At 47.4% G+C, this 15,456-nt stretch overlaps 1 long non-coding RNA gene and 1 other non-coding gene across 2 annotated transcripts in view; one reads left to right on the plus strand and one right to left on the minus strand.

Moving 5' to 3' along the window:
• LOC124805305 overlaps nucleotides 1–15,456 on the plus strand; it is a 156,596-nt gene that overhangs the window by 87,978 nt on the left and 53,162 nt on the right. The gene's annotated exons all lie outside the window — the stretch shown is intronic.
• Nucleotides 13,990–14,064, minus strand: Trnas-cga. Its single transcript has one exon. It is a non-coding gene; the product is annotated as a tRNA-Ser (tRNA).

A 15,456-nucleotide genomic window follows, 5' to 3' on the forward strand; every position in this document is an offset into this window, starting at 1 on the left:
ACATCACATCTACAGATTTCCGTCTCATTCGGATAGTTCCTCCGTGGCACGTCGTGTTTTGTTATTTTATTTTATTTTTATTTTGAGTGTATATAAGTTCATTATACACTCCTGGAAATGGAAAAAAGAACACATTGACACCGGTGTGTCAGACCCACCATACTTGCTCCGGACACTGCGAGAGGGCTGTACAAGCAATGATCACACGCACGGCACAGCGGACACACCAGGAACCGCGGTGTTGGCCGTCGAATGGCGCTAGCTGCGCAGCATTTGTGCACCGCCGCCGTCAGTGTCAGCCAGTTTGCCGTGGCATACGGAGCTCCATCGCAGTCTTTAACACTGGTAGCATGCCGCGACAGCGTGGACGTGAACCGTATGTGCAGTTGACGGACTTTGAGCGAGGGCGTATAGTGGGCATGCGGGAGGCCGGGTGGACGTACCGCCGAATTGCTCAACACGTGGGGCGTGAGGTCTCCACAGTACATCGATGTTGTCGCCAGTGGTCGGCGGAAGGTGCACGTGCCCGTCGACCTGGGACCGGACCGCAGCGACGCACGGATGCACGCCAAGACCGTAGGATCCTACGCAGTGCCGTAGGGGACCGCACCGCCACTTCCCAGCAAATTAGGGACACTGTTGCTCCTGGGGTATCGGCGAGGACCATTCGCAACCGTCTCCATGAAGCTGGGCTACGGTCCCGCACACCGTTAGGCCGTCTTCCGCTCACGCCCCAACATCGTGCAGCCCACCTCCAGTGGTGTCGCGACAGGCGTGAATGGAGGGACGAATAGAGACGTGTCGTCTTCAGCGATGAGAGTCGCTTCTGCCTTGGTGCCAATGATGGTCGTATGCGTGTTTGGCGCCGTGCAGGTGAGCGCCACAATCAGGACTGCATACGACCGAGGCACACAGGGCTAACACCCGGCATCATGGTGTGGGGAGCGATCTCCTACACTGGCCGTACACCACTGGTGATCGTCGAGGGGACACTGAATAGTGCACGGTACATCCAAACCGTCATCGAACCCATCGTTCTACCATTCCTAGACCGGCAAGGGAACTTGCTGTTCCAACAGGACAATGCACGTCCGCATGTATCCCGTGCCACCCAACGTGCTCTAGAAGGTGTAAGTCAACTACCCTGGCCAGCAAGATCTCCGGATCTGTCCCCCATTGAGCATGTTTGGGACTGGATGAAGCGTCGTCTCACGCGGTCTGCACGTCCAGCAGGAACGCTGGTCCAACTGAGGCGCCAGGTGGAAATGGCATGGCAAGCCGTTCCACAGGACTACATCCAGCATCTCTACGATCTTCTCCATGGGAGAATAGCAGCCTGCATTGCTGCGAAAGGTGGATATACACTGTACTAGTGCCAACATTGTGCATGCTCTGTTGCCTGTGTCTATGTGCCTGTGGTTCTGTCAGTGTGATCATGTGATGTATCTGACCCCAGGAATGTGTCAATAAAGTTTCCCCTTCCTGGGACAATGAATTCACGGTGTTCTTATTTCAATTTCCAGGAGTGTATCTGTCCATGTCATTCGCATTTCGGAAAAAGACAAGCGTCTAAGAATGTGCGCGCTTCAAGAACACGCTGCTAATTCTATCGTGTTTAAATATTTGAAGGGTAAAAAAAGTGAAACACTAAACTATCCTCAGGTGCAGAGTGAGACAGGATGCCGACCTGTCGATATTATGTTTCTGCCTGCGTCTTGAGGCGAGCGTCATCAGCACACCGCTCTCCTGCGTGCACGTGTGAGCCGCTGCTCTCTGCTCTTCCTTGAAGTGCAAGTAGGACCTCCTTTGTTCTTACCAGACAGAGTGCATCATTCAAATCTTGCCATCAAGGAATATCACGATATGGAGGCTCCAACCCTCCTTCTGGTCATCGGTAACACTGGCCCATTTTTGAAGAGTGGAGTGGCTATAAAATCAAACACAATAAAGCAGGAAATCGGAACATTTCTTTACACATTAACACACCGATACAAATCTAGAGTAAACGATAGTGAGTATTGGTTGTGACTCCGTGATGTTGAAACCAAGCGTATTGTCAAAGCTCATGCAGTCTGTATGACACACACTAGGGATGACAAATATCGCCGAAAAACCGGTTTTCTGCTATACTGGTTTCATTCGTGCCGCTCAAAATAACCGGTTTCTGAAATGACCGATTTTAAGTTTTTTATTGATATTATTTCCAGTAGTAATCGTAGACTTGAAACTAATGTGAAAAATTCTAACGAAGGAATAGGAGATACGCATTGGTACGGGGTTGATTGTGTGGCAGAAATTGGTGTCACTGTCTCCAGAAAAGAAGGCGAAGGTGGATACGGGCGTGTCGACGGCGTGAACGGAAGGTCGGAAGTAGATGACTTCCCTGCATCGTCATTTTCGGATGGCATCGCCTTTTCGCCCTGAAACAACCACAAAATTAAGGTTTCAATTATTATTCAGTTTTATAGCATGTCAATAAAATTATAAATATCTCACTCAAATTTACCTTCTCTTACAGGGAACACTGTAAATGCTTTCTCCATACACAGGGTGTTCGGAAATTCACGTTACCGACTTCTAGGACTTGTAGAGAGAAGTGAGTACACAACATTTTGAATTGGAACCCTGTCCATAAATGTACCGTTTCCGTGGTACAGCCATTTGGAAACATGTTGGTAACGCTACCACTTTCAGAAGCAATTGATTAGGTGTGACCCACTACATCGCTTTGTTTACAATCCCACTCGTTAATAGCGAAAGAAATTGCTCGTATGCTCGCCGACGGGTTCTCTTCGGCATGATGCAGTCTTTGTCTCCTTGGAGCACTACGGTGATGCCTGCTGGCGGTGAAGCTGCCCTTTCTCGAAGCCGTTGTTTAATTGAGACGAAAAGGGTATGCGACGGAGTCGAACGTTGTGGAGAACGATCTTGATGAAGGCGACGAGCAACTCTTCCATTACCGTGAGCTTCACCATTCAGAATGACCACGTAGGTGCATTCTGCAAACATGTACTAAACCACTTTTCTGTATTCAAAGGCACGTGAATGAGACTCGAACTCCGCCAGAGAGGTAGGACATGTTAAAGGACATCAGCCGACCCGATGTAACCATTCTCCACCATGACTCCCCTGTTGCATACCTACCTAGCAAAGGCGTTTCTAAAATCCTGTAGCGCGGAAACGGTATGTTTCCGGACATGGGCCCCTATTTAGAATATTATGAAATCACTCCCCTCCACAAGCCCTAGAAGTTCGTAACGGAATTTTTTGAACAACGTGTATGGTGTCGCACGTTTGTTTTGCCTCCTTCCGTTTTTAATCTGTTAAATCAATTAGAGCAGTCTGTTTCGTCCCTACCGCACTTCGTATGCCATTTCCAAATTAGGGAGGTGCCATTCTGCAATAACCCGATGTCAGCGGACGACAGCAAAGAACTGCAGTACTGACCAGACGGGGACGAGTCCTCAAGTACACGCGTACCGCCTCACAGACCACGCCCCACGGCAGCAGGTCCGATTCCTCTGCCACGTGTTTGTTGCTAGTCTCTAATCGTTGCCGTTGTAATTAAAATAGTACTGATCACTTTTCCCACTTTCTACAATAATCCAATGTATCAAAGCAATGGAAATTATGCGAATAACTGCTACTCGTATTTTTTAAAACCAAAGATTTTAGCACTGCTGCTATGGAAAATTGATATGACGGTTTTTTGGCCGGTTATTACTAAAAATTTAAAAAAATCTATTCGAACGGAGACCGAATAAAATCCGAACAATATCGGTTATTCAGAAGTAAAATACCGGTATCGGTTTCAACCGTACGGTACCGATCTGCAGTCCAGATTGGGTCAAATTCCGTACAACGAATGCAGCTGTAACGGAACATTTACACTGAAGTTATGTAACGTATATTCGGTAGGTTCACTAACAGCACCAATGAGGATTTTATTTTGTTCTGTATGCTATGAAAAGTGATGCCTCAGTGCTAAAACAGTGCAGTAGAACGAATTATTAAACATCTTGATTATATTATAGGCATGTTTCCCTGTCTCCGTCAATTAGTTCTTCAGTTAACATCGTAATGGAGGGAGGGGGTGGGGGGGGGAGTGCTTTCCAAAATCTGTGTTGCAGTCTTCCGATACCTTCGACTGATATTGTCAAGACAATATGCATGTTCCTTTGAGGTAATATCACCTAATAGAGATCGAATACGTTTGTCTCTTTATAACTTTGAACGTTAAATCGGGATTGCTTATGGATCACTACCGGATCGCGTAGAACGACTTCGGAGACATTATGAAGATCATGGACTCATTGTTTCTCAGAAACGACTCAACAGTGAAATCAGTGTTCTCCCAGCAAACACGTGCCGTTAGGTGAAAATGGCGACGCACGTATGCTGTAGGTAATGTCAGACCTCTCCAGCCACTGAAGAAAGCTAAACATACGAGTTTTTCCTTACACTCGAATTGAGGTCAGTGTTATATGTTATAATAGTGTTATATGTTGTTACCGTTTTTCTGGAAGAATTCTATTACATCTCTGTAAACAGATTCAGTTTACATCCTTTACCATCTAACATAGGGATAGAAACATTTAGAAGAGTTTCAAGACACCGAAGCAACGTTTGCAGAAAATCGTGATGACAAACGCTTACTTTGTTGTGCGATTAACATTTGTAGCTAATTTATCTACTGAAATAGGAATCTCGTACGTTTCGTTGCAAATGGAACGAAACTTTTTTAAATGGCACTCCTGCAAGAACGGGACCAACGACGACTGAAGATAATCGTTCAACGTGACAGAAGTGCAATCCTTCCGCAAATTGCTGCAGTTTTCAATGCTGGGCCATCAACAAGTGTCAGCGTGCGAACCATTCAACGAAACATCATTGATATGGGCTTTCGGAGCCGAAGGCACACTTGTGTACCCTTGATGACTGCACGACTTTACGACTCGCCTGGGCCCATCAACACCCACATTGGCCTCTTGATGACTGGAGACATGTTCCCTGGTCGGACGAGTCTCGTTTCAAATGGTATCGAGCGGTTGGACATGTACGGGTATGGAGACAACCTCATGAATCCATGGACCCTGCATGTCAGCAGGGGTTGTTCACGCTGGTGGAGGCTCTGTAATTGTGTCGGAGCGTGTGCAGTTAGAGTGATGTTGGACCCCTGATACGTCTGGATACGACAATGACAGGTGACACGTACGTGAGCATCCTGTCAGATCACCTGCATCCATTCATGTCCATTGTACATTCCGGCGGACTTGGGAAATTCCAGTAGGACAATGCGACACCCCATAGAATTGCTACAGAGTAGGTCCAGGAACACTCTTATGAGTTTAAACACTTCCGCTCGCCACCAAACTCCTCACACATGAGCATTATTGAGCATATCTGGAATGCCTTGCAACGTGCTGTTCAGAAGAGATATCCATCCCCTCGAACTCTTATGGGTTTTTGGACAGCCCTGCATGATTCATGGTGTCAGTTCAGCACTACTTCAGACATTAGTCGAGTCAATGCCACGTCCTGTTGCCACCCTTCTGCGTGCTCGCGGGGGCCCTACATGATGTTAGACAGGTGTACCAGTTTCTTTCGCTCTTCAGTGTAGAAGGAGGCGGAGTGTATCGTGTTGACAATAGAAAAGCAGTAACAGTAGAATTGCTGATTTCGCAAGAGGACTAGTCATTGGACGTCACCTGAGTAACAGATCAATCGGGGACATTTCAGCCATTCTGAAGTCGTCCAAGTGACAGTTGGTGATACGACTGTGAAGTGGAAACGCAAAGGGACAATCACAGTTAAATGAAGATCAGGCAGTCCTCATGTACCGACAAACAAGGACCGTCAAACATTGAGAGTAGTTATAAAAGATCGCATGAAATCGAAAGAAGAAGTCATCATGAGTACTACGCAACTGGCACAATCACTGTCTGGTGGTTTGGAAAGAACAGGGTACAATAGTCAAGCAGCTACACATTTCTTAGTCGGTGTTAAGCGACGCTTGAGTTGTTGCAAAGAGCGACGCCACTGGATAATGGATGACTGGAAACTAGTGATTTAGAGTCATGAGTCTGCTGTAACCTTGGCAATCCGATGAAAGATTTTGGGTTTCGTGAGTGCTTTGGGAACGATACCTGTCATATGTGTAGTGTCAACAGTTAAGTACGGAGGATGTGTAGTTAAGGTATGAGGGCGTTTTTCGTGATAGTGGGTGGTCCGCTTACTACACATAAGAAAAAGCCAAATGCGGAACGATATGAACACGTTATACAGAAATGTGTACTGCGTGCAGTAGAGGAAAAGTTCGGGGACGATCAGTGTTTTTGTATCAGCATGACAATGCAATCTGTTATAAGCAGCGTCTGTGAGGTGTTGGTTTGTGGACAATAACATTTCTGAGATGTGCTGGCGTGGCCAGAGATTCGACCTGAATCCAAAAGCACACCTCCGGAATAAGTTATGACGTTCACTCCATTCCAGACCCTAGCACCCTATACCGCTAACGTGTCTGGTTTCAGCCCTTGAGAAAGAATGGGCTACCATTCCTCTACAGAAATTGGCACCTCGTTCAAAGCGTCCGCAGCAAGAGTTCAATCCGTCATAAATGCGAACGTGGTACACGCTCCATATTAATGACCACCAACGGTTGCCCCAACTTTTGATCAGGTACAGTGTAACGCTCGTTAGTGTGCACAACGAAATCTTGAAAAAACGGTGAAGGTTACGAGGAAAGGCAAGTATACTGGAGGAGTGTATTTCCATCTTAAGGCAGACTGAAGACTTATTTTCATCTTGTTCTCGTAAAGTGATTCAGTTAGTTGCTCAGAGTAGAAGCAGGTAATCAACTGCAAAACTCTCCAACACTATACCAAATGAAGTGCAAAACGACGCACACAATGGCAAATTTAAAGTTGGTACTTTTTTCCTAAAAAAGGTTAGCATGTATGCATGCATCTGTGTATGTGTGTGTGTGTGTGTGTGTGTGTGTGTGTGTGTGTGTGTGTGTGAGAGAGAGAGAGAGAGAGAGAGAGAGATAGAGAGAGATAGAGAGAAATAGAGACAAACACAGAGAGAGTTAGCGTGTACGCATTGCATGTGTGTGTCAAACAGAAAGAGAGAGAGAGAGAGAATGATCAGGATACCAAGTGTACAAGCTTAGTATGCTTCTACCGCTCTTCGTAAACGACAAACATACAGAAGAATTAATAAATTGTAAAGCAAATTTACAAAAGAAATCTTTTCGTTTCTCGTGAATATTACCTGTGTAACACGCTAAATACCTAATGTGATCCTTGAATACTGCTTCTCGACTATAAATATAAAACTCACGCCTGAAATAATGTCAACGCGAACAAACGCTGACAAATGTCATGTTGAAATTCTGTAGTAGTGACATTCCCCTAATGGATTTCTTATGTAGTTCTTTCATTAGCATAATTTGCCTTTCGCCTCGCTTTATATTGCATTTACGGCACAGGCCAGCAAGTAATAGCGTCATAAAATACCAGTTACTGTCACATTTATTGTTATATGAACCCCCACTTCCTTGGTGGCCGCTTTTATATACGCAGGAACTTGCTTAACTCCGAAGGTAACAAGAAATACGAACTATGCGTGAGAAATTTACCAACCTCAACGCCCCTTTCACTGCAAGTGCTTGTTTAAATTTATTCCTGACTGAAGTGACGTTTTCACCCCCACTAACATCAGCATTATTATGTGATGATATAATTCAAACACTAGTCATAATTAGTAATCGAAATGAAATAATGACCACTGGTGAAGTACCGTTAGCACCAATTATAGTAGAGTACAGTCATATGCAGTTTGATTACAGGTAGCTGCTGTGTTAATTATAGTGCTCTTTCTTATACTTTTTTCACTCTAGACAGCCAACCAATGTACGCTAAAAAATGTAATGAATTACGGTCAACTGCTGTTATCGAAATTTGCCACCGCTTGTGACACACATACACACACAGTAGATCGACACAGACAGCTCTCTGCAGACATTTATTTTATTTTCGATTGAAACTATTCAGTTAATTGGGCAACACCAGTTTTACATGCATTATTTACAACGTTTCACCTTATACGTAAAGAATTATTGTTTTCATGTTCCTGATTGCCAGTTGCGTTTCCTTTTACAAATGATAAGAACGTCTCGTTATGAGTGGGCGTAGTACAATAGACGTCGTGTTGGAAGGAAGGAAGGGAGATAAGCGTTTAACATCTCGTTGACAGTACAGTCATTAGACACGGAGCACATGCGCGGATTACGAAAGGATGGGGTAGGAAAATGGACGTGTTCATTCCAAAAGAACCATCCCGGCATTTGCCTGCAGCAATCTAGAGAAGTCACGGAAAAACATATATCTGGATGGCAAGATGGGGTTATTTCAACCGTCGTCCTTCCGAATGCGACTGCTTTCCGTCGTTTTAGAAAGAGAGACCAGAACTGAACACCTGAATTGAATGCACAATGACGAACACAAAAAAGCCTCTTCCTGTTTTCCCAGCTAACAGCAGCTTCTCATGGCGGCTTTCTTCTGTGATCCGGGCCTGAAACACTGAGCTGTCTGCTCATCTTCAGAATTAGATACCGATGTCTGATCCTCGAAAGTCGACGTACCAGCTCTGTAACATTTGTCGTCAGTAGAAATCTAGTATCCCTCCGCGTGCCCCTTTTGGTAATTAACCTATAACGGTTTATAGATGCCGAATGAAGACTGTAAATTATCATTTGTTGTGCAAGTATTTATTTTTGTTAACTTTAAATTAGGGCAGTACAGACTTCAGAAGGGTGGTGGAATAGTGACACTGTAATATGATTATGAGACCAGGTGAGATACGTACATATTGAAAGTCTGAGTTACCGCAAGTTCTAATGTGTATTATAAATTCCCACACAAAATGAGCGCAACAATTGCACTGAAGTATAAAGCGAACATATTTAATACCATCCTATACACTGACAAATTATCAAAAGAACACGAAAAAGTTACAAGTAACTAAGATTGGCGAACATTCAAGACAAGGAACCTAAGGCAGGTTATTACATTATTAGCACACTGATCAGTTTCCGCGATTTGACGACAGTGATTGCCAAAGTTTGAGTTTTTAAAATTATGCATGCCAGAAGGGCGTCTTCCTCCTACTCATTAAAACTCTAACGTTTACTGACTGCATTGCGACCTACACTCCTGGAAATGGAAAAAAGAACACATTGACACCGGTGTGTCAGAGCCACCATACTTGCTCCGGACACTGCGAGAGGGCTGTACAAGCAATGATCACACGCACGGCACAGCGGACACACCAGGAACCGCGGTGTTGGCCGTCGAATGGCGCTAGCTGCGCAGCATTTGTGCACCGCCGCCGTCAGTGTCAGCCAGTTTGCCGTGGCATACGGAGCTCCATCGCAGTCTTTAAAACTGGTAGCATGCCGCGACAGCGTGGACGTGAACCGTATGTGCAGTTGACGGACTTTGAGCGAGGGCGTATAGTGGGCATGCGGGAGGCCGGGTGGACGTACCGCCGAATTGCTCAACACGTGGGGCGTGAAGTCTCCACAGTACATCGATGTTGTCGCCAGTGGTCGGCGGAAGGTGCACGTGCCCGTCGACCTGGGACCGGACCGCAGCGACGCACGGATGCACGCCAAGACCGTAGGATCCTACGCAGTGCCGTAGGGGACCGCACCGCCACTTCCCAGCAAATTAGGGACACTGTTGCTCCTGGGGTATCGGCGAGGACCATTCGCAACCGTCTCCATGAAGCTGGGCTACGGTCCCGCACACCGTTAGGCCGTCTTCCGCTCACGCCCCAACATCGTGCAGCCCGCCTCCAGTGGTGTCGCGACAGGCGTGAATGGAGGGGCGAATGGAGACGTGTCGTCTTCAGCGATGAGAGTCGCTTCTGCCTTGGTGCCAATGATGGTCGTATGCGTGGTTGGCGCCGTGCAGGTGAGCGCCACAATCAGGACTGCATACGACCGAGGCACACAGGGCCAACACCCGGCATCATGGTGTGGGGAGCGATCTCCTACACTGGCCGTACACCACTGGTGATCGTCGAGGGGACACTGAATAGTGCACGGTACATCCAAACCGTCATCGAACCCATCGTTCTACCATTCCTAGACCGGCAAGGGAACTTGCTGTTCCAACAGGACAATGCACGTCCGCGTGTATCGCGTGCCACCCAATGTGCTCTAGAAGGTGTAAGTCAACTACCCTGGCCAGGAAGATCTCCGGATCTGTCCCCCATTGAGCATGTTTGGGACTGGATGAAGCGTCGTCTCACGCGGTCTGCACGTCCAGCAGGAACGCTGGTCCAACTGAGGCGCCAGGTGGAAATGGCATGGCAAGCCGTTCCACAGGACTACATCCAGCATCTCTACGATCGTCTCCATGGGAGAATAGCAGCCTGCATTGCTGCGAAAGGTGGATATACACTGTACTAGTGCCGACATTGTGCATGCTCTGTTGCCTGTGTCTATGTGCCTGTGGTTCTGTCAGTGTGATCATGTGATGTATCTGACCCCAGGAATGTGTCAATAAAGTTTCCCCTTCCTGGGACAATGAATTCACGGTGTTCTTATTTCAATTTCCAGGAGTTTATACACGCCGAAGCCGATTGCAGATCTTAATGGGTTTTTTTTTTTTTTAACAGCGTCGTTGTGTTGTCCACCAGTGCTGCTGTCGGCGGCCGCTGTGTTGGACGATGCCTGTGAATCCTGAAAAGCTACCTAACCCAAACTTTACATCATACCCCAGTTGGAGCTTCAAAGTGAAAAGTGGTGTTCTTGTCACTAGTAACAAACGAAGCGACATCGTACATTAGCCCCTACTTCGAGGGTCAGTCTTAGCACCTCATGAACAGTCGTCCAACGGCAAGTGCCATTCCTCATAGAGCGTCCTCCCAGTTTTCAATGGTTTTCCGGAACTACTACATCAGACCTGTCTGACCAATGAAATTTCCAAATTTTCACGCCCAGCGGCCTGCAGCTAAAGAAATGAATGTGTTTTAGCTCTGTCTTGTCAGTGCCTCAAAGGAGCGTGTTAACCTGTTGTTTCCTATGACCCTCCTATCTACTTTATGTACTATATGAGGGTCCAGCTGCAGGTATTTTTGGGATGAGAGAGTTGCAGCCCTACGCATATAGGATCCTCACACCTCGTCTGCCATGTTCTGCTGACTGCAGAGAGCCATAGTAATAAATCGTACCTGCAGCTTTCACAGAGCCTGCATGGTATCCACCGGTACATTGCTCTCCTATCAGCAGACTGGCGCCGTCTTCTCTGCATTCTTCACTCAAGGCTCATTGTGGTCCGCCTTCCGTGACCTTTATTGTATTATACAGCGCCTTCGCCCCAGAAAAACGCTTTAGGAACGTGGGAGCGGCGGTCATCCCGTGAAAAATTTCAACGACTCCTCTGAGGCCGTCCGAACAGCCGCAGCGTTGACTAACGATGGGCTTCCCTTCATCCTGTCCAGTACACAACAGCCTTCGGCGGACGCTGTCCTATTTGGAGTCGGCGTCACCTTTTACAACCTGCGTTAATGGTGCCCTTGTGCTCACAATGATCTGATGTCTGACTGTGAAATTGCCAGCCCAGCCAAATGTATTTCTCACGAAACAAAGCAACTACAAGTACTATGCGGATTGGAAATCACTATCGGATATCTTTAATAAAACTAAAGGTATACGCTGTACATCGATAATGGGAAAGGCTGTCAGTTTCGCTGTCTCTCATGGTTTGAGGATTGCCTAGTCAACGTTGGTTTGTTAGGTGACCTATCTGGAGCAGCCGAGTGGGGGGTTGTTGAGGCTAGCCAGTTCTAGCGGGTGTGCTTCGCAATATGGTATGGGGAGGACCACAGTTATCTGGAGATGCACCCCGTCAGCAGCTGTGGCCTTGTATCATCCTGGATTTTGATGTGGTGTTGTTGCGGAAAAGTCTGTGGTTTTAAAACCATTCTCTAGCCAGTAGTGGGAATGGAAGATTGGATTTTGCCCAAGCATTGTAATCTCATTCGTGTAGAATTATCCGTCTAGACCACTTGTAGAGTATCCATTTCTTAACTAACGATTCGAAGTCAGTCTCGGTATCGGGCTAGGGGTAATCTCCCTTCCGAAATGTTGATCATAGCTCATTGTTTCACTGACTCATTGTAGATAATTCCAGAATATCCTTTGACCTCCATTACTTGGATCGTTTTGTTCTGCATGGAGGTCTTATAATTTACCTTTTGTGAATCAATGAGGTTCTTATACCCCGTTTTTGCTGCTCCAGTTTTGAATTATTTTTATAATGAGTTCAGCATTCATACTATGCAAAACATATTCAGTCGTGGAACTGCTTGCCTCGTGAGACCACTGCGGACACAGGCTTTCATATCGTCTATAACGCTTCTCCCAGTTGTTGAAGAACACATGGTAGAGATTCCATTAACCTGTCATAACGATTGATTATACACTGAAGAGCCAAAGAAACTCGACTAATGTCTGAAATAGTGCTGGAAGGAATTGGCACCATTAATGCTGCAGGGCTGTCCATAAATCCGTAAGAATACGAAGGGGTGGAGATCTCTTCTGCACAGCACCTTGCAAAGAATCCTAGATATGCTCAATAATGTTCATGTCTGGGGAGATTGGTGGCCAGCGGAAGTGTTTAAACTCAGAAGAGTGTTCCTGGAGCCACTCTGTATCAATTCTGGGCGTGTGGGGTGTCGCATTGTCCTGCTATAATTGCCCAAGTCCGGCGGAATGGACAATGGACATGAACCGATCCAGGTGATCAGACAGGATGCTTACGAACGTGTCACCTTTCAGAGTCGTATGTAGATGTATCAGGAGTCCCATATCACTTCAACTGCACACGCCCCCGCCGGCCGCGGTGGTCTCGCGGTTCTACGCGCTCAGTCCGGAACCGCGCGACTGCTACGGTCGCAGGTTCGAATCCTGCCTTGGGCATGGATGTGTGTGATGTCCTTAGGTTAGTTAGGTTTACGTAGTCCTAAGTTCTACGGGAACTGATGACCATAGATGTTAAGTCCCATAGTGCTCAGAGCCATTTGAACCATTTGCACACTCCCCACACCATTACAGGGCCTCCACCATCTTGAACAGTCTCCTGCTGACATGCCGTGTCCACGGATTCATGAGGTTATCTCCATACCCGTACACGTCTATCCGCTCGATACAATTTGAAACGAGACTTGTCCGACCAGGCTACATGTCTCCAGTCATCAACAGTCCAATGTCGGTGTTGACGGAGCCAGGCGAGGCGTAAAGCGTTGTGTCATACAGTCATAAAGGGTACACGAGTGGGCCTTCAGCTCCGAAAGCCCATATCAATGATGTTTCGTTGAATAGTTCGCACGCTGACACTTATTGATGGCCCAGCATTGAAAACTGCAGCGACTTGCGGAAGGATTGCACTTCTGTCACGTTGAACGATTCTCTTCAGTCGTCGTTGGCCCCGTTCTTGCAGGATCTTTTCTGGCCGGAGCGGTGTTGGAGATTTGATGTTTTACCGGATCCCTAATATTCACGGTATACTCGTGAAATGGTCGCACGGGAAAATCCCCACTTCATCGCGATCTCAGGGCTGTGTCCCATCGCTCGTGCGCCGATAACAGTACCACGTTCAGAGTCACTTAGATCTCGATGACCTGCGATTGTAGCAGCAGTAACTGATCTAACAACTGCGACAGACACTTGTTGTCTTACGTAGGCGTTGTCGGACTCAGCGCCGTATTCTGCCTGTTTTGTATTTGAATATGCGTGCTTACACCAGTTTCTTTGGCGCTTCAGCGTATAAAAGCGAGTCCATATTTTCTGTTTTTAAACCTGGGAATCTTAGCTGTGATGGTCATTGCTTCTCTCAAGCTCACTTGTCTCCTGAATGAGATTTTCACTCTGCAGCGGAGTGTGCGCTGATATGAAACTTCCTGGCAGATTAAAACTGTGTGCCGGACCGAGACTCGAACTCGGGACCTTTGCCTTTCGCGGGCAACTGCTCTACCAACTGAGCTACCCAAGCACGACTCGCGCCACGTCCTGACAGCTTTTCTTCTGCCAGTACCTCGCCTCCTACCTTCCAAACTTTACAGAAGCTATCCTGCGAACCTTGCAGAACTAGGACTCCTGAAAGAAAGGACATTGCGGAGACATGGCTTAGCCACAGCCTGGGGGATGTTTCCAGAATGAGATTTTTTCACTCTGCATCGGAGTGTGCGCTGATGTGAAACTTCCTGTCAGATTAAAACTGTGTGCCGGACCGAGACTCGAACTCTGGACCTTTGCCTTTCGCGGGCAAGTGCTCTACCTACTGAGTTACCCAAACAGGAGAGCTTCTGTAAAGTTTGGAAGGTAGGAGACGAGGTACTGGCAGAAGTAAAGCTGTGAGGACGGGGCGTGAGTCGTGCTTGGGTAGCTCAGTTGGTAGAGCACTTGCCCGCGAAAGGCAAAGGTCCCGAATGCGGGTCTCCGTCCTTCTCTTGTCTCCTGTTCACGGGTGGTTCATACTGTTCAATTGAAATACTCACGTGAAGGCTACACATTGATGTACCGTCTTGTAAATTTTGACACATACTTACAGGCTTCCTTTCACAAAACATCCGTGCAGCACCCAGAAGCGAAGTGTGAGGTGGTGGGCACAGGAAATTTAAGCGTTCTGCGCAATTCCGCAGCCTCTCGTTGTGCCGTAAAAGGTTAGTGCAAATAGGCATCGAGACTGTGCGTCGACGGAGCACTCACACTCGGACTGAGAAGAATTGAACAGGAAAAACGGTTACAAATCAGATTGGTGACGTGGGGAGAATGAAGAGAGTCCGTTTCTCACGGGTCGTGGCTGTCAGCCGTGTCGCGCCGCCTTCCCACGGAGACAGGCAGCGCCCGCCCGCCCTCCGCTGTCGCAGCTCCCAGCCTGCCTGCCTGAGGCCGTCAACAGATGCGCAGGGCGGGGTGCCGCTCCGTAAGGGCCGCGAATGCCGATGAGGCTGTGCGCGCTGACGAGCCAGCCGGCAGCTGCCCCCTACTGACGGCCGATCCGTGTAAGCGGACAGCGCACCCTCCTCACAGCACCACTCACTACAACAGCTCGCAGTCTCCTCTTGTTGTTGTTGTTGTGGTCTTCGGTCCTGAGACTGGTTTGATGCAGCTCTCCATGCTACTCTACCCTGTGCAAGCTTCTTCATTTCCCAGTACCTACTGCAGCCTACATCCTTCTGAAACTGCGTAGTGTATTCATCTCTTGGTCTCCCTCTACGATTTTTACCCACCACGCTGCCCTCCAATACTAAACTGGTGATCCCTTGATGCCTCAGAACATGTCCTACCAACCGATCCCTTCTTCTGGTCAAGTTGTGTCACAAGCTCCTCTTCTCCCCAATTCTGTTCAATACCTCCTCATTAGTTACGTGATCTACGCATCT

This window comes from Schistocerca piceifrons, chromosome 7, assembly GCF_021461385.2.
Source record: "Schistocerca piceifrons isolate TAMUIC-IGC-003096 chromosome 7, iqSchPice1.1, whole genome shotgun sequence".
NCBI classification, from domain to species: domain Eukaryota; kingdom Metazoa; phylum Arthropoda; class Insecta; order Orthoptera; family Acrididae; genus Schistocerca; species Schistocerca piceifrons.